We start from the raw sequence: 19,858 nt of genomic DNA, 5'->3' as shown, positions 1-19,858 counted from the left end.
AGACACATGAAAAAGTGCTCCATATCACTCGGCATCAGGGAAATACAAATCAAAACCACAATGAGATATCACCTCACACCAGTCAGAATGGCTAAAATTAACAAGTCAGGAAATGACAGATGCTGGCGAGGATGCGAAGAAAGGGGAACCCTCCTACATTGTTGGTAGGAATGCAAGCTGGTACAACCACTCTGAAAAACAGTGTGGAGGTTCCTCAAAATGTTGAAAATAGAACTGCCCTATGACCCAGCAATTGCACTACTGGGTATTTATCATAAAGATACAAACATAGTGATCCGAAGGGGCACGTGCACCCGAATGTTTATAGCAGCAATGTCCACAATAGCCAAACTATGGAAAGAACCTAGATGTCCATCAACAGATGAATGGATAAAGAAGATGTGGTATATATACTCAATTGAATACTATGCAGCCATCAAAAGAAATAAAATCTTGCCATTTGAGACAACTTGGATGGAACTAGAGCGTATCATGCTTAGCAAAATAAGTCAAGCAGAGAAAGACAACTGTCATATGATCTTTCTGATATGAGGAAGTGGTGATGCAACATGGGGGCTTAAGGGTGTAGGAGAAGAATAAATGAAACAAGATGGGATTGGGAGGGAGACAAATCATAAGTGACTCTTAATCTCACAAAACAAACTGAGGGTTGCTGGGGGGAGGGGGGTTGGGAGAAGGGGGGTGGGGTTATGGACATTGGGGAGGGTATGTGCTTTGGTGAGTGCTGTGAAGTATGTAAACCTGGCGATTCACAGACCTGTACCCTTGGGGATAAAAATATATATTTATTAAAAATTAAAAATTAAAAAAAAAAGAAATGGACAGAAGTCATGAACAGACATTTCTGCAAAGAAGACATCCAAATGGCCAACAGACACATGAAAAAGTGTTCAACAGGACTCACCACCAGAGAAATACAAATCAAAACCACAATGAGATACCACCTCACACCAGTCAGAATGGCTAAATTTAACAAGTCAGGAAATGACAGATGTTGGCAAGGACGTGGAGAAAGGGGAACCCTCCTACACTGTTGGTGGGAATGCAAGCTGGTGCAGCAACTCTGGAAAACGGTATTGAGGTTCCTCAAAAAGTTGAAAATAGAGCTACCCTATGACCCAACAATTGCATTACTGGGTATTTACCCCAAAGATACAAATGTAGTGATCAGAAGGGGCATGTGCACCCAAATGTTTATAGCAGCAATGTCCACAATAGGCAAACTACGGATAGAATCTAGATGTTGATCAACAGATGAATGGATAAAGAAGATGTGGTATATATATACAATGAAATACTATGTAACCATCAAGAGATATGAAATCTTGCCAATTGCACCAACATGGATGCAACTAGAGGGTATTATGCTGAGCGAAATAAGTCAATCAGAGAAAGACAGCTATCATATGAGCTCTCTGATATGAGGAAAATGAGAGGTAGGGCAGGGGGTTATGGTGGGTAGGGAGGGAAAAAATGAAACAAGATGGGATCAGGAGGGAGGCGAACCATAAGAGACTCTGAATCTCATGGAACAAACTGAGGGTTGCTGGGAGGTAGGGGGTTAGGGAGAGGGTGACTGGGTTATACACATTGGGGAGGGTATGTACTCTGGTGAGTGCTGTGAAGGGTGTAAGCCTGATGATTCACAGACCTGTACTCCTGGGGGAAATAATACATTGTACGTTATAAATAAATAAATAAATAAATAAATAAATAAATAAATGAAAAGAGGCAATACAGGAGCAGAAGAAAAGTTAGGAAAAAGTTATCATGGTCTTCCAACTTTTTGTGTCTTCTTCAATTTCTTGAAGAAGACACAAAAAGATGGAAGACCATTCCATGCTCTTGGATTGGAAGAATAAACATTGTTAAAATGTCTATACTGCCTAGAGCAATCTATACTTTTAATGCCATTCCAATCAAAATTCCACTGGTATTCTTCAAAGAGCTGGAGCAAATAATCCAAAAATTTATATGGAATCAGAAGAGACCCCAAATCGCTAAGGAAATGTTGAAAAACAAAAATAAAACTGGGGGCGTCACATTACCTGGTTTCAAGCTTTACTACAAAGCTGTGATCACCAAGACAGCATGGTATGGCATAAAAACAGACACATAAACCAGTGGAACAGAGTAGAGAGCCCAGATATGGACCCTCATCTCTATGGTCAAATAATCTTCAACAAAACAGGAAAAAATATACAGTGGAAAAAAGGCAGTCTCTTCAATAAATGGTGCTGAGAAAAATGGGCAGCTATATGTAGAAGAATGAAACTCGACCTTTCTCTTACACCATACACAAAAATAAACTCAAAATGGATAAAAGACCTCAATGTGAGACAGGAATCCATCAGAATCCTAGAGGAGAACATAGGCAGTAATCTCTTCAATATCAACCACAGCAACTTCTTTCAAGATATGTCTCCAAAGGCAAAGGAAACAAAAGCCAAAATAAACTTTTGGGACTTCATCAAAATCAAAAGCTTCTGCACCGCAAAGGAAACAGTCAACAAAACAAAGAGGCAACCCGTGGAATGGGAGAAGATATTTGCAAATGACAGTACAGACAAAAGGTTGATATCCAGGATCTATAAAGAACTCCTTAAACTCAACACACACAAAACAGATAATCATATCAAAAATTGGGCAGAAGATATGAACAGACACTTCTCCAATGAAGACATACAAATGGCTATCAGATGCATGAAAAAGTGCTCATCATCACTAGCCATCAGGGAGATTCAAATTAAAACCACATTGAGATATCACCTTACACCAGTTAGAATTACCCAAATTAGCAAGACAGGAAACAACATGTGTTGGAGAGGATGTGGAGAAAGGGGAACCCTCTTACACTGTTGGTGGGAATGCAAGTTGGTGCAGCCTCTTTGGAGAACAGTGTGGAGATTCCTCAAGAAATTAAAAATAGAACTTCCCTATGACCCTTCAATTGCACTACTGGGTATTTACCCCAAAGATACAGATGTAGTGAAAAGAAGGGCCATCTGTACCCCAATGTTTATAGCAGCAATGGCCACAGTTGCCAAACTGTAGAAAGAACTAAGATTCCCTTCAATGGACGAATGGATAAGGAAGATGTGGTCCATATACACTATGGAGTATTATGCCTCCATCAGAAAGGATGAATACCCAACTTTTATAGCAACATGGATGGGACTGGAGGAGATTCTGCTGAGTGAAATAAGTCAAGCAGAGAGAGTCAATTATCATATGGTTTCACTTATTTGTGGAGCATAACAAATAGCATGGTGGACATTGGGGGGTTAGGAGAAGGGAGTTGGGGGATATTGGAAGGGGAGGTGAACCACGAGAGACTATGGACTCTGAAAAACAATCTGAGGGGTTTTAAGTGTCGGGGGGGAGGTTGGGGGAACCAGGTGGTGGGTATTAGAGAGGGCACGAATTGCATGGAGCACTGGGTGTGGTACAAAAACAATGAATACTGTTATGCTGAAAATAAAAAATAAATTTAAAAAAGTTATCATAAATATTTTTAGAGAGTTAAGCAATGAAATGATATGGGATACTTAGAACAAGAACAGAAGGCTGTAAAAATGATTTAAAGAACAGAACAGAACTTGAAAATAAAAACATGATAGCAAAAGTAAAACATTAATAGAAGAGGTGGAAATAAAATTAAAGAGATCTCCCAGGAAGTAGGACCAAAAGAAATGACGAGAGGTGGTTTATAAGCATGAAAATTAGAGTCAGACCAGTAGGTACAATGTTGACCAATAGGAGGTCTAGAAATAGACAACGAGACTAGAGAAAGTTATCAAAGAAATAATTCAAGAAAATTTCTGAAAACTGAAGGATCTAAGTATTCAGTTGGAAACACCTAGAAGTGTTCAGGAAAATGAATGAATTTCAAGGCATAACATCACCAAATTTCAGAACATTGTACACAGACAGAAGACCATAACTTTTTTTGAGGGAGTGAAAATCATAGGTTACATCCAGAAAATTAAGAATCAAAGTATCATCAGATTTATCAATGGCAACCTTGGAGGGTATCAGACAATGAAACAAATACCTTCAAAATTTTTAGGAAAATAATTTCTAATATAGAATTTCTTCCTCAGCTGAACTGTTATTATGAGGGCAAAATAAAGATATTTCCAGATATACCATGTCTCAGAAAATGTACTTTCATCTACCCTTCTAAGAAAGTTACCATAAGATGCTCCACCCAAATAAGAAAGTGACCAACAAAGAGGAAGATCTGGGGATGCAGGGGAGAGAAATATGGATTCTAAGAGAAAATGGAGAAGGGAAAATCTCCAGAAAAGGTCTGTGCATCATGCCTTGAGAACACCTAGGCCACACTGAGTCAGGAGATGGAGGACTCCAGGAAACTGATGGATAGCCTGATACGTTTGACTAAATTGAAGCAATGAATAAACCTCTGGAGAAGAGTTTGGGAGAAAATTAGGGTAAAGATATAGAAATCAGAGCAAATAAAGTAATGAAATCTGTATTAACTCTAGAGAAAGCGAAAGGAGCATGTAATCAAAGGACACTGCATGACACAGCTGTCATGCCATTTGCTTGGCAATACTATTACATAATCGCGTCTGTAGTCAGGTGACGTATGCATCGTCTGATTACCTAACCCCAGATGATAATATAACTACAATATGAAAATAAGTGCGAGAGGAATTACGTGTGGGTACGTACACCTAATTCTTTTTTTTCCACAACAGAAAGCCCATAGATAACATCTAAAGTGGAAAAATAAAAAATACAGTATGAGTATCTTTTCCGAGAGAGGGAAGTATCAGGATAAAAAGGTAAAAAAGCTGACAGCACTCGCCTCTGGAAATACAGGATTAGGGACAAGGAGATGAAAAGCATGAAGCTGTTGTTTTGTTAGAATTTTTGTAGAACTCTGTGACCTTTTAAACTGTAAATCTCTGTACTTTATGTAAAAGTAAAAATCACATGAAAAAGAGAATGGCGGTAATGTCTTTTCATATCTGTGAGAGGGAAATAGTGTTTGAAATTATTCACGAAGAAATCTATATCTGGCTGGATGGCTGCTTGAGCTGTCAGCTTTCATATCTTGTTGGTCCCCCGCCCCAACTCTTTATGTTTTCTAAATTAGAAAACCTTAACTCAGAATTATAGGTTGTTGGGAAGCTTTGACGGATATTTCTGGCTTTTCAGATCAAATGCAGATCCAGAAATTATGGAGAGAGTTCTGAAGACTAATTTCAGTGTTTCACCAGAGGACGCAAGCCGAGGCTTTAACACCACCAGAAGCTGGAGGGTTAACGGTCTCAACTCGGGGGACAGTAGCTGACAGAGTCGTAGCCTCTTTCTGGTGGCATTTGGCTCACAAGGTATTTTTTTATGTTCTGTTGCCATGTTTGGATGTGATTTTTAATATGCAAAGACACTCCTAATGGAGGAAGAAAATCACTGGGTATTGAGAAAGTCAAACTCTCAGCCATCAAACCATTTGCCCCACTGTTCAGTCTTAAGAAATCCTGGTGTCTGATCATCAAAAAATCCTGGTGTTTAGACCCTGAAGTCAAAGATCCATACTGTTCAAAATCCTAAATGTATCGCTGAGACAGACCATGTGTACTAGCAGAAATGGCCATTTTAAAAGATTCTATTCCTTATTTTAAAACACTCTAAGTCTTTTCTGTTTGCCCGTCACAGCAATCCAGTGTGGGAAAGCAGCATCTTATACTCACTTTCATCCCAGCCCTGTCAGCTGTGGAGATTCAGGCTAAGTGGCCACAGTCAGTTTGTACTCACAATTTCCGCTGTGTCCCTCAAAGGCAACTCAGGGTCTGAAGGCATGCTATGGACCCCCACTTTTTTCCACGAATGAGGGATGTAGTGCATTTGGAAGCAGTGTCTTTTCGTTTGTAGAGTGATGCCTTTCCTTGTTAACCATGTGACTGGAGCTTCTTCAGTACAAGTTCTGTGGGTCTTTCCCCCAACCCCCCAAGCAACTGTGGTGAAATATACATAACATAAAATTTACTGCCATCACCATTTTAAGTACGCAATTCAGTGGCATTAAGTGTCTTCACAACATTGAGCAACCACGGCCACTATCCGTCTCCAAAACTTTTTTAGTATCCCAAAAAGAAACTCAGTACTCATCAAACAACTCCTTAGTCCTCCCCGGGTTAGTCCCTGGCAACTTCGATTCTACTTTCTGTCTCCATAAATTCCTATTCTAGGTAACTCATATAAGTGGAATCAGACAAGTCATACAATTTGTCCTTTAGTATCTGGCTAATTTTACTCACCATAATGTTTTTTAAGGTCCATCCGTGTTGAAGCATGTGTCAGAATCTCATTCTTTTTTTAAAAATTAACATACAATGTATTGTTTGTTTCAGGGGTACAGACCTGTACCCCTGAAACAACCATTTTTCATGCTGAATAATATTTTTCATGCTGAATAATATTCCATTGTCCACCAATAAATCTATCACATTTTGTTATCTTTTCAGCCGTTGACAGACATTCGGACTGTTTCCACCTTTTGGTTCTTGTGAATAGTGCTTGTGAATAGCTAAGAACTTTGGTGCACACCCTAACATGCGTTTTTAAGTTTACAAGCTAATCTTTAATGAATTAAACCAGAAATCTCTTTTAAAATTAGCTACATGATAAATAAGACAAAAGTCATTGATCACTTCTTTCTCACATATATGGTGAATGTATAGTGAAAACTGGTATATCCATAGTTTCATTGAACTACAAAGTGGAATGTCTTCTTGTTTATATATGTAACAGTCATTGATTTTAAATGCCAGTCGCATTATAAGAAATGCAGTAGTTCTTATAAGAACTACTATTGCACCAATTGCTTGCTGCTTTCTTTCCAACTACAATATTTGTCATTGATTTGGAAGCTGGTTTCATGTCTTACCAGCAAGGTTATAGTTGTATTTGTTTTTGCTGCAAGGAGGAATGAGGACACTACCGTTTTCATGTCTTTTCAACCTTTAACATCAAGTGTTGATCACTTTTAGTGGAAAGCCTAATTTTGTTTCTTGTTTTTTTTTTTTCTTCTTGGTGATTATTTTATTTATTAATTTTATTAACATATAATGTATTATTTGTTCCAGAGTTACAGGTCTGTGACTCATCAGTCTTATACAATTCATAGTAGTTATCACAGCACATCTAATTTTGTTTTTGTACTAGGAATAGTCAACTGGTTTAAAAGTGAGGTTGATAAGATTTGTTGGAAAATAATATGGAACTTTCAGTATTTTGGAAAATAATATGGAACTTTCAGTAGTATATTATTATTTGATGAAAATGTTATTAGTAGATAATAAAATAAAACTGTCCACTTGTCTCATGACTTGCCTCAGATTCCAGCTTTGTATTTATGACAGAGTCCATTCATTATTTATATCCGTGAACTTACTTCATATTGTGAGGTGTACTTTTTTATTTTCATCACCATTGTTGTATTTCTGCAAACCACTTTTGAAATGATTCATTTTTTTTTGAACTGTGATATTATGCAATGCAAGGGTAACAGTGACAAATGCAAGTTTAAAAAATGTAAACAGGAACTGTTGGGTGACGATAAAGTACATTAGTTGGGATAAACTACACATGATTAACTTCATGTTAATCAGCATGAACTGTCAGTCTATGAAACATATACACTGCTTTTAAGAACATGAAAAGGTCAGAAATTCTATGAAAATTATGATCTAACATACATTTTAGATTTTTAAATTATGCATGAAAGAACTGCATTGCTTTTCCTTCTTATCTGTGAAATGATTTAGAGGCTACTGAGAGACTAGTGACCAACAGAGATCCTTGGGTAACTTGCTAAGGAACATTGTAGGGGAGGAAGATACCTGAATTACTATGCAAAACAGTGAGAAGACTTTGGAGTTCCCAGGGACAGTACAGAAGAGGATAATGAGGCAGAGACGTGGAAAAGCAGCCCAAAGGGACAACTTACGAGAGAAGATTATAAATCAGCCTCATTTACCAAGACAGAGCAAATGAAATACTGGCAAGTTGAATCCAGCAATGATCAACCTGGAACTATTAAAATTATATTGGAAAATTTATTAATGTAACCTACTATATTAACAGATGAAAGATAATGAAATAGAAATATTGATAGAAACCATTCATAATGAAACTTTTAACAAGCCAAGAGTGGAAAGAAATTCCCCCAACTTGATAAAGGCTAATTATGAGAATCCTATAGTCACCCTGATAATAGTGAAAATTAGAAGCATACTCTTTAAAATCAATGGCAAAAGAAATATGCTTACTATTGTAGCTTCAGTTCAGCAATGTGCTGAATGTCCAGCCAGTTTGAAAAGATAGGAAAAACAAACAAGTCATATAAGACTCATAAAGAAAAAATTTCATCATTATTTGTAGATAATATAATTGTTTAAATAGAAAACTCAAGCTAATCCATAGAAAAATGTTGAGCTTGTTCAGTTCAGCGAGGTTGCTGGATGCAAAACCAGTATGTAGACATTATTTTATTGGTAAAGTAAAAATATATATTCAAAAGGATGACCAAAGTGATAATAATATACCTAAGGATAAGAAACGTAAGAATCTTACATAGGACAATGTTACAGAAGAATATAAAATAAGGCCTGTGTAAATTGGGAGCTACCCCACGCTGATATGAGGGAAGTCTTGATATTACAAATGTGGCAGTTCTTCCAGTGGTAATCAATAAATTCAGTGGATTTACAATCAAAGTTACAAGAGACTTGTAAGGAAAAAGCTTGAAAATATGACCCTTTAATTATAGAAAAGTAAAGAGAAGGACTAATGATTTTCAAGAAGGTAAATAAGGAGGGGAGTTCTTATCAACAGGTCAAATTTTATCATCAAACATTTAGACCTGTGTGGTCTCCTGATGGAGTAAGAAATCAATCAGGTTACTCCTGATGGAGTAACAAATCAATGCCCAGGAGAAACAGACCTGAGTATGCACAAGAATCTGGTGCATGACAGAGGGAGTAAGAGGAATCACTCAGGGAATGATGATCCATTAAAAATGGTGTTGGGATAATCCATACAGAAAAATATCAGAAGCCTATCTCAAGCCATGTGCATACATGTTAAAGTCTAGCAGGGGATGAAATATCTAAATGTAAAAAGAAATACTAGGACTTTTAGAAGAAAATACAGAAAACCTTTATGGAATATTATATAGCAGTAACAAATGAATGAACTAGGTCTACATGTATCCACTTAAACCCATCTCAAAAACACAAGGTTGATTTAAAAAGTTTCAGCTAGAGCATCCATACAATGTGATGTTATTCGTGTACACCTGAAAATCACAAAACTGTACTTCATGCATGTAACACAGGTGCCCCTCCCCTGTTCACCACAGGTTCCGTTTCATTTCATGTGTTTTTTCTGGGTGAGAAAACATTTATCTTTCCACTGTGCTTTTCCCTGTGACCAAATTGCTGTATTTTGTCAACTGCTTCTCCAGATTCTCAGTATGGTTAGTGATGGGTGTCCCAGGGCTGTCGAAGGATCCCTTTAGTGATTCTACGTGAGCTCAGAGGGTGAGGATGGTGGGACATCCTTCTGCATTTTTTATCTCCAGCAATCTGGGGCCCAATATGATATATCCTCCCCCTCTTTGGCTTCAGTGAATCTCTAGTTTCTTTCAGAGCCCAAGAAGGGATTTAAAAATGAAATATGTATATGAAATCTTCCCACAGGCAGACAGATAGGCAGGCAGGCAGGCAGAGAGGCAGGGGCCTAACTTTGCCAGCAGGTAACAATACAAAGCTAATGTTTCAGGGAGCTATCATGGCTGGGAGGGGAGATAAGGGATGGGAACTGCTTGTGTCCAAAACACTGTATCAAGAACATGGTGATAGGACCGGCTTCTGATTCCTCACTGGCTATGATCTCATTTCTACTCAAAAATACACAGCACGATCTTTGTAGTCCAAGGCTATGCCAGGGACACTTACCCTTTTCCTTTGGGCTCTCAGCAACATAGTAAACAACCAGTGACTGTTATCAGTTTGTCTCTCAAAAATAAAATCTGGAATCTGATCATCTTAATGGGGCCAAAGATACTGAACATCATCCCCTCCCTGCCACAGACATTTCTAGAAATGAGACTTTTTTTTCCGAAGTGTGTTTATAAAGGAAGTTTTGTCAACAATGCAGTTCATACGAAATATGATAAAGAGTGAATTTAGTAATAGTGGGGATGGAAATTAGCACAGCTTTGAAAAACAATTTGGTAAGATTTCAAAAATTAACCCAGCAACTCCACTTCTGAGAATTCATCTCTCACAGGTACCTGTGTTATGTGTTCAAAGATGTGTGTGTAAGGAAGGATACTCACTGAAGAATCAAGATTGCAGAATATGGAGATTATGTTGATTAGGGTCAACATAAGTGCCTATCAATAGGATAATAGTTAAGTAAATTTTGCTTCATCCATGTAAGCAAAATCTATTCGGTTCCTACAGAACTGCTAGGATTTTCATTGGGACTTTATCAAATCTATAGATTATGGATCATAGATCTATAGGTTAATTTGGACAACACTGGCATTTTAACAGCTGGTGAGTTGTCTAATCCCTGAACATAAGATATTGCTAAATTTATTTGATACTTTAAAATTTCTCTCAGTTGTGTTTTGTTATCCTTCAGTATAAAGATCTCACACACATATTTTTTAACAGCTTTTGGATTCATTATTTCTACTGTTTTTCTATTTCTTTTTTTTTCCCCAAAGATTTTATTTATTTATTTATTTATTTTAGAGAGAAATAGTGAGAGAGCATGAGCCGGGGGAGGGGTAGAGGTAGAGGCTGAGAGAGAAGCCCAAGCAGACTCCACAATGAGCATGGAGGCCAAGGTGGGGTTTGATCCCAGGATCCTGATATCATGACCTGAGCTGAAATAAAAAAAAAACAGATGCTTAACTGACAGAGCCACCCAGGTACCCCTGTTTTACTATTTCTTAACTCGTTAAGTTTTTCTTTGAAATTATTAATTTTTTTCCAATTTTCCTTTCATTTATTGTTCTTTTTCTGGTTTTATATTAGGTGCTTAAATAATTCTTTTCATTTTGTACTGAAATAAATATTCTCTGCTTTAATTCTATGGATTATCCCCTTAATATCTTTAACTGTACTCTATAGGTTCTAAAGAAAGTGCTTTTAAAATTTTTTCTTCCCTAGAAATTCTATAACTTTAGTTTGTACTATTTTTTTAAATATAAGAGTTGAAAGGTTTTTAACATTTCTAAATGGAAAGGTCTTTTTTTTCCCCTAATTTTGTTTTTACTTTATTGCTGTGTGATCAGAGGATGTTTCTCATCTTTTTACTTTTTGGAGCTATTTGAGGTTTTGTTGTGATTTAATATTTGGCCAATTTGTATGGAGGTATATTCTCTATTTTTTAGGGAATACAGTTTGATATATATGAATCAGATGTGTCTTATTAATTATTCAGGTCATCTATATATCTTTACATACTTTTTTATACACTTGATCTGTTATGGGCTGAAAGAATTAATTATACTTTCTAATCCTTATAACGTTTTTATTTCCCTTATAGTGTCATAATTTTCAATTTACGAACATTGTTGCCATATTATTTATTGCAAAGATATAGGTTACTGTTTTGGATTATTTAGCATTACAAAGTGTCATTTTTATCCTGTTTAATGACTTTGGGCCTAGATACCACCTTCTTTGATATTCACATCTGACTTCCTGCTCTTTTCGTGTGCCTTGGCTTATATCTTTGTCCATTCATTAATTTTGACCTTTCTGAAACACCTGGAGCAGTATATTTTATTCAACATAAACTTGGCTATTGCTTTGTTATATATGAATATGTGTGAAGACAACAGAGAAGTCCGATCCATTTATATTTATTAACATAACAGAGTTGTTTGATCTTTGTTTGTGTAACTTTAAGTTATGTATTTAATAGTTTTAAAAAATATTTCATTGTCTGGTATGTTTTATTTGCTTTTTGTGTGTGTGATTCGAAACTTAGAACAGTTTTTATTTTAAATCTAGCAGTTGCCTTTGTAAATTCATAATTATAACTGCAATGCTGTAATGTATCACCCTTAGTATGCTATCTCTTTACATTCCATTTGGCAATTTTCTTTTCCCCTCTGTTTTATGCATCATCTGATTGTACTTAGTTGTGTTTTTTTAGTGCTAACCTTTGTACTGTCAAATATAATTATTTTTCATTCCTTGATTTATCTACTTTAAAGAATACTCTTTAACTCCTTGCTATTACAGAAGCAACAGTAAGTGAACATACTCTGCTCCCACGTTCTTTCCTCTTTCCTCTTATTGCTATTTGTATCATGTTCACATTTTCAGGGCCTCTGAGGTTTTAGGGGTAAATGCCTTGATTGTCATTTTTATCCCTCTTCGCAGTCACCTCGGTTAACAAACCCCGATGTGCTGAGTCATTTATCGGGCCTCTGCCCACTTTTGGCCCTCTGAGATTGTTATGACATCTTTGTCCTCTGCGCTTTTCTTTCTCCTTCTCTTTGTTCTTGTATATTTATACCGTTCTTTTCCCATGCTGTCATTTTATTGGCGTTCTGAGAGGGTTGGGGTAAAACATATGCATGCTATCTTCCATATTTAACCAGGATCCCCAAATAACTCTTACTTTTGAGAGAAAATGCTTTGCATTAAAAGTTCAAAATAAGGATAGAGATTTTACATGCTATACAATCTCAGCCTATATATAGTTAAGAAAACTGCAGACCCAAAAGGGTGCCACTTAGACTGAGTTCCCAAATGGGGGCTTAAAATCCAATCTATTGACAGTTTCAGCCTCCCCTGGAAATAGGGCCTTGACTGGTCAATCAGGAAATTGTTCTTTCCATTGGCATCTAAGAGTCTTCCACACAGGTCCTCTTCATCCCCCAAAGAAAGATAAGGTATTCTGCATGAGAAGACACCTTGTTTTTTCCCCTAGCAAACTGCCCCCTCTGGAAGAATCTTTTGCCTTTGCTAATAACTTTATTGCCCCCACCCTCCTACCTATGAAGACTTCCATTTTATACAACTCCTCTCAGTGCCTCTCTGCTTGCTAGATGGACTGCTGCCTGGTGCATGAATCATTTGATAAAGCCAATTAGATCTTCAAATAGATGTATATACATATATATATATATATATATATATATATATATATATATATGTATACACACACACAATAGAAAGAGAGAGAGAGAGAAAGACTAAGAGAGGGAGAGAAGATAATAACCTGAAATACCGACAGTGATTTCTCTACCTCCTCTCTTCTGATTTATATTTTTCAGTTGTCTGCATTATATGCAATGGCCATTTAAAAAAAATCATTTTGTTTTTAAGTTATTTATTGTGATATGTAATGTGCATAATAGAAATGCACATGAATTATAAATTCATTATAAAATGAACACTTGTGTATTAGCTCGGTCTACCATAACAATGTACCATAGACAGAGTGGTTAAAGTACAGAAATTGACTTCTCATGGTTCTAGAGGCTGGAAATTGGAGATGAGGGTGCCTCTTGGAGAGGCTCTGGTGAGAACCCTCTTCTTGGCTTGCTAAGGATTGATTTCTTACTGTGTCCTCACATGGCAGAGAGAGTTCTGGGCTCCATTCCCCTTTGTACAAGGACACCAGTTCTACTGGGTCATGGCTCTGCCCTCCTGACCTCTTTGAACCATAGCACTGTCCTTAAAGGCCCTTTCTCCAGTATATCACGTGGGTTAGGCCTTCCATGTGTGAATGTAGGGAGACATAATCCAGTCCATAGTGGCCGTGAGATAACTACTCATGTCGCTAAATGGAACATTGTAAACACCCCACAAGCCTCTTCCCAATTATGTCCTCCTTTCTCTGTCTTAAAGGTTTCATTTATATTTTTGAGCTCCTAAGTAAGCATGTCTAAACAGAATAGTTAATTTCTGCTTGTTTATGAATCTTGTATAAATGGAGTCATACTTATGCACTCTTTTGTGTCTGGCCTTTTTCATCTTTGTTTTGTGGACTATAGTTTATTCATTTTCATTGCTGTACATTATCCCATTTTAAGAAAGTAAGAGAGATATTTAACATATTCCAAAATTTTTGGACATTTAGGTTGTTTCCAATTGGGGCTTTCTATGGGCAGTGTTCATAAACTTTCTCATAGCTCTATCTTGGAGCCCACACATATTTCTGTTGAGCGTTTTATGTATCTAAGAGTTTAATTAATAATCACAGTCTATGTGTGTCTGCACCTGTATTTGATGATATCTATTGATCTCCAAAGAAGTTGGACAAATTTACATTCCCACCAGCATTAAATGAGTTTCTATTATTTTATATCTTTTTTAATACTTGGTATTGTCAAAATTTTAAATTTCCCTCATCTGATGTATTTATAATAATCTCTCTGTGTAATTTTAAATCACATTTCCTTGATTAAGAAAAAGATTAAGAAAATTTTTATGTTAATTGGCCATTTGGGTTTCTGCTTTTGTGAAATATCTATACAAATTTTTTGCTCATTTCAAAATTGGTTGCTCTGATGTGTTTCTACTTGATTTGTAGGGGATCATCTTCTGGATATAAACACTTTTTAGGTACACGTGTTGCAAATATCTCTTCCTCAGTAGGCTTGCTTTCTCGCTCTTACAAAATTGTCTTCTGACGAACATACGTACTTAATTTTAGTGTGCGAAAATGTATCAGTTTTTTCCTCTATGGTTACTGCTTCTTTTGTCACATGTAATAAATCTCTCTCTAAACTGAGTTCATCAGAAATTCTCATTTTTCCCCTAAAATCTTTATGTTTCGTCTTTCACAAAGAAATTTAGATTTTAATCTACCTAGAATTGATTCTTGTATGTGGCATAAAGTTGGATGTTCAAAGTAATTTTTCTTTTTAAAAAAATTTAAATTCAATTTAATTAACATATAGTATATTGTTAGTATTGGGGATAGAATTTAGTGATTCATCAGATGTTTCTCCAAAGAAGACATAAAAATGACTAACACACACACACAAAAATGTTCAACATCACTTGCATCAGGGAAATACAAATCAAAATCACAATAAGATACTGCCTCACACTGGTCAGAAGGGCTAAAAGGAACAACTCAGGAAACAACAGATGTTGGTGAGGATGCAGAGAAAGGACAAACCTTCTTACACTGTTTGTGGGAATGCAAACTGGTGTAGCCACTGTGGAAAACAGCATAGAGTTTCCTCAAAAAAGTTGTAAATAAAGCTACCTTATGACCCAACAATTGCATTACTAGGTATTTATCCAAAAGATACAAAAATAGTGATACAAACAGGCACAGGCACCCTAATGTTTATAACAGCACTGTCCACAATAGCCAAAATATGAAAAGAGCCCAGATGTCCAGTGACAGATGAATGGATAAAGAAGACGATATATATGTATATGTGTGTGTGTATACACACAACACACACACACACACACACACACACACACACACACTGGAATATTACTCAGCCATCAAAAAGAAAGAAATTTTGCCATTTGAAATGATGTGGCTGGAACTAGAGGGTATTATGCTAAGCAATAAGTCAGTCACAGGAAGACAAATACTATATGGTTTCATTCATATGTGGAATTTAAGAAACAAAACAGATGAACAAGGAGGAAGGGAAGGAAAAATAAAATAAGATAAAAAATGAGAGGGAGGCAAACCATAAGAGATGCTGAACTCTAGGAAACAAACTGAGGGTTGCTGGAGGGAAGGTGCATGGGGAGAAGGGCTTAATGGGTTATGGGCATTAAGGAGGACACTTGCTGTGATGAGCAAAGTAATTTTTCTGTTAAGATTCCTAATTCTTCAGCATCATTTATTGAGAACTGCCTTTTCCCCACTGTTCCACTGTGCCACCATCAGCACAAATTCAATGTCTGTATGTGCACTGGCCTGTTGATGAGCCAACAATTCTGTCCCACTAGTCTGACTAATCCAATCCTAGTCACACACATTTTCAATGATTAGAGCTTTACAATACATTCTAACATCCTGAGGGCCAGTTCTCTTTTTCCACCTTGTATTTCTTCCTCAGAAGTATCTTGGTTATAATTTGCTCTTTGCAATTTTATATAAATCTTTGAGTCAGGTTGCTGAGTAATACAAAAAAAGAAAAGCCTATTGGGATTTTGACTGGGCTCATATTAAATTTATTAGCTATTTTGGGAAGTCTTAAAATATTGTGACTTTAAATCCAGGAATGTAATACATCTCTCCATTTATTGGGTTTTCTGTAATATTACTCAATATTTTTCATAATTTTCTTTGTAGAGATCTTATTCATACTTTGATAATCCTCTTTCTAGATACTTGATATTTTAAAACAGCAGTGTAACTGATATTTTTAAAAACCTGGCTATTTTCTGTTTGTTGCTAGTATATAAATATGTAACTAACCCAGCTACCTTTCTATACCGTCTTGTTAACTTTAATAGTTTATCTCTAGATTATATTGGCTGTTGTATCATGCAGTTGTATTATCTGTAGATCATGGCATCTTTGCTACTTTTCTTATTCTTATATATATTTTTTTCTTTTCCTTCCCTTACTATGCTGGCTGGGCTCTCATTTACGAAGTTAAATAGGACTGATGAAACTGACATCTTCCCTTTCTTTCTTTTTGTTTCTGATTTCAAAGGGAAAGCTGGCCATGTTTCACAATTAAGCATGCTGTTTGTTACTTCCTTCAAAGTAATTACCCTTTATCAGAGTGCAACAATTCCCTTCTATTCCTTCTTTTCTTGGTATTTCTAATTATAAGCAGATATTAAACTTTATCAAATGATTTGTTAGCATCAGTTAAGGTGACACCTGATTAGCCTTCTTTAATCTATTAATAGAAATACAACATATGGTGGACCCTTGGAAAACTTAGAGGTTAAAGGTACTGACACCTCCCATACAGTAAAAACCCACATATAAGTTTTGCCTCCCCCAAAACTTAACTATTAACAGCATACTGTTGACAGGAAGCCATTCAATAACATCAACAGTCAATTAGCACATATTTTGTAGGTTATATGTCTTATATACTGTCTTCTTACAGTAAAATAAGCTAGAAAAAGAAAATGTTACTAAGAAAATCCTAAGGAAGAGAAAATACATTGATAGTACTGTAGTATACTTATTTTTATAAAATTCATGTAAAAGTGGATCCACACAGTTTAAACTTATGTTGCTCAAGGGTCAAGTGTATTTTCTATTGTGGCATGTATTAATGTTATGACCAGCAAAAATTTTTTTTAAAAATTTAGAAGTTCAAAAAAGAAATTTCTACAGAGTTCCTATTATTGAGGCAAATGTATGTCAGTCTTACGCTGAGCTGGGGGCACCCCTCCTGGACGTGTTGGTGCAGGAGTTTATGGAAAGTTCCTATGCTCCCAAACTGCAGAGGTTCCATCTGCTAACCCAGGGAAAGAGAATACTCTCAGGAATATTAAGGTCACTTTGAAGTATATGAGCCATGATAACATAAACAGCTTTATTCATGGGTAGTTTTCTGAATATGTTCCAGAACCATTTGTTCTTCTTTCTGTCTCAGTTTTGCGCCTGCCTCTCAGAGTAGGCCATCCTTAAACTTGGTTCATGTGTGCACCTAGCAGGCGAATGCAGCAAGTAACTGGGGAAGCTCATTTGCCCAGACCACCCCAGACCCATGAAATCAGACTCTCTGAGACGGAGATCCAGGCATTAATGTTTTTAAAATCTCCCCAGGGGATTCCGAGGTTGAGAACCAACAACTGATAGTTCTCCACAGTTGAAAACCACATGTGTCTTTATGCACCAAAGTCCACAGAAGAGGAAATATCTAACCACCCCAAAGCATGCAATGCTCAAATGAGACCGGCAGGAAAAATAAAAGAAAAAAGCTGCCAAGTGAAGGAAGAGAAGGACAGAAAGAGGAGGCCCAGGTATGACAGTGACAGCAAATCTACTTACTCGATTCTTTCTGGAAGCTCAGTTTGGGTCATGCCCACACAATTGACCAAAATAGTGACGGTAATAAATAGACTGAACCACCTGAGCAGACTGTGTTAAGGAAAAGCTGAGAGTTGCCATGCTTCTCTGATGTCACCTATAATCACCTTGATGCTGAATGATTAAATTCATAGCTTTTAGCTAGGATCAGCTTTTCGAACTTGTCACATAACAGCTGCTAACATTTACTGAGTGCCTATGCCGGGCTGGTTACTTCATTCACATTATTTCTAATACAACTGAACTTGTATGTAAATATCATATCTATACTTTGTAAAACAGGCTGGAAAACTTAAATAATTTTTCCAAGGCCGTACAAGTTAGTTAGATATATGGTGCTGAGATGTGACCTCAGATTGATAACAGAACCCTCAGCAAGATGGAAGAAAACAAGAATCCTTTCTCTAAAATGTCTTTCTTCCCTGACACCTTCACTTTATGATACAATGTAGCCTGAAATTTTGTCCAGGAAGTGTCTCTTTTTTCCTAAAAGACAAAGAGACTACTTCTAGGAAGTTAGAGCTAAAGGGAGGGTTACCAGCTGTCATGGGAATTAGTTGAGTTGGATGGTTTTCCCCACTTAGCTGAGATCAGTCGCACTGAGAAAATGGGCCCCTGGCTAGAAATGGTGGAGGCAGGCACAGGGATGTAAAATGCTGCTTCAAGGAGAAAATTCCAGATAGAATTAGGTTGGGATGGAGAACTCTTTCTAACCAGAGATGAGAATATTCAAGGTTGAACCACGGGATTACCACAAGGGGAAGGTGACACTGAAGAAGGTGAGTAGAAAGGGGTAACCTGATGGGAAGAAATGTTGGTGGAGAAAACCCAAAGAAAAATTTCCCCCACAGGACATTTTTCTCAGGACCAGCTTGGGTTCCTAACCATTACATCCTAAAGAAAAACAAAGCCTGAAGATAAGCTTGATCTACAGAGAGAGTGAACCACTCATCTTTCATAATTTCGGTTTGAGCAGAAGTATTTAAATCTATTTTAGTTTTCTGTAAATGTCTTTAATGTGCCCTGTTTTACAGTTACTTAGGAACACATCTATTTTGAAAAGGGAAATTCTGCTAATTAAACCGCATTTTCCTGTTGACTTGCAATTAAATTAAGAAATGTGTTCACATGGGGGGAAAATGTTAACCCAAGGATTAAATTAAAATAATATCTTCAACTTCACAAACCTTTAAAGGTAATATATTACCTACACTATTACTTGTGGAAACATTCATAGCAAATTTGATTAGAATTATAATTTTGGTGAAATATTAGTAATAGGACACTGAGAATTCTAATACCTTGAAGAATATCTTTTGGAGTGGAGCTACCAAGTTCATAAGATTTAAATATATAAATATAGGCTTTGTGAGAAGGAGACACCTAAGAGCTTTTCTGTCCAGCTATGACTCCATCCAGCAATTATGATTCATCAAATCTCAAGATGAAAAGAATATTCACTGGTCACTTGATTCTTTAAAGGGATTTCATTTCTAATTAGCTGTTTCTTACAGATAATTAAGATGTAACTGAACCAGGATGTGTGGAGAGGAGTTTGTATATTTGCTGTTTTTCTTTATTGGTGATTTTTATGTAACTGGATATATTTTTTTAAAAAAACCCAAGTAGAGATGACATACTGAGAGAATAAATTACCTCAGTTCATTTCCCTTAACTGCTTACTTCCTTATTGCTGATACTGTTCTAAGCAGGGTACAGGCTGGGCCTCTTAACTGACTCTGTGACCTTGGACAATTTATTTAATTCCTTTGAGTAACAGTTTCAT

This window comes from Mustela erminea, chromosome 1 (assembly GCF_009829155.1).
Source record: "Mustela erminea isolate mMusErm1 chromosome 1, mMusErm1.Pri, whole genome shotgun sequence".
Classification (NCBI taxonomy): Eukaryota; Metazoa; Chordata; class Mammalia; order Carnivora; family Mustelidae; genus Mustela; species Mustela erminea.
This window is presented reverse-complemented; position numbering follows the sequence as displayed.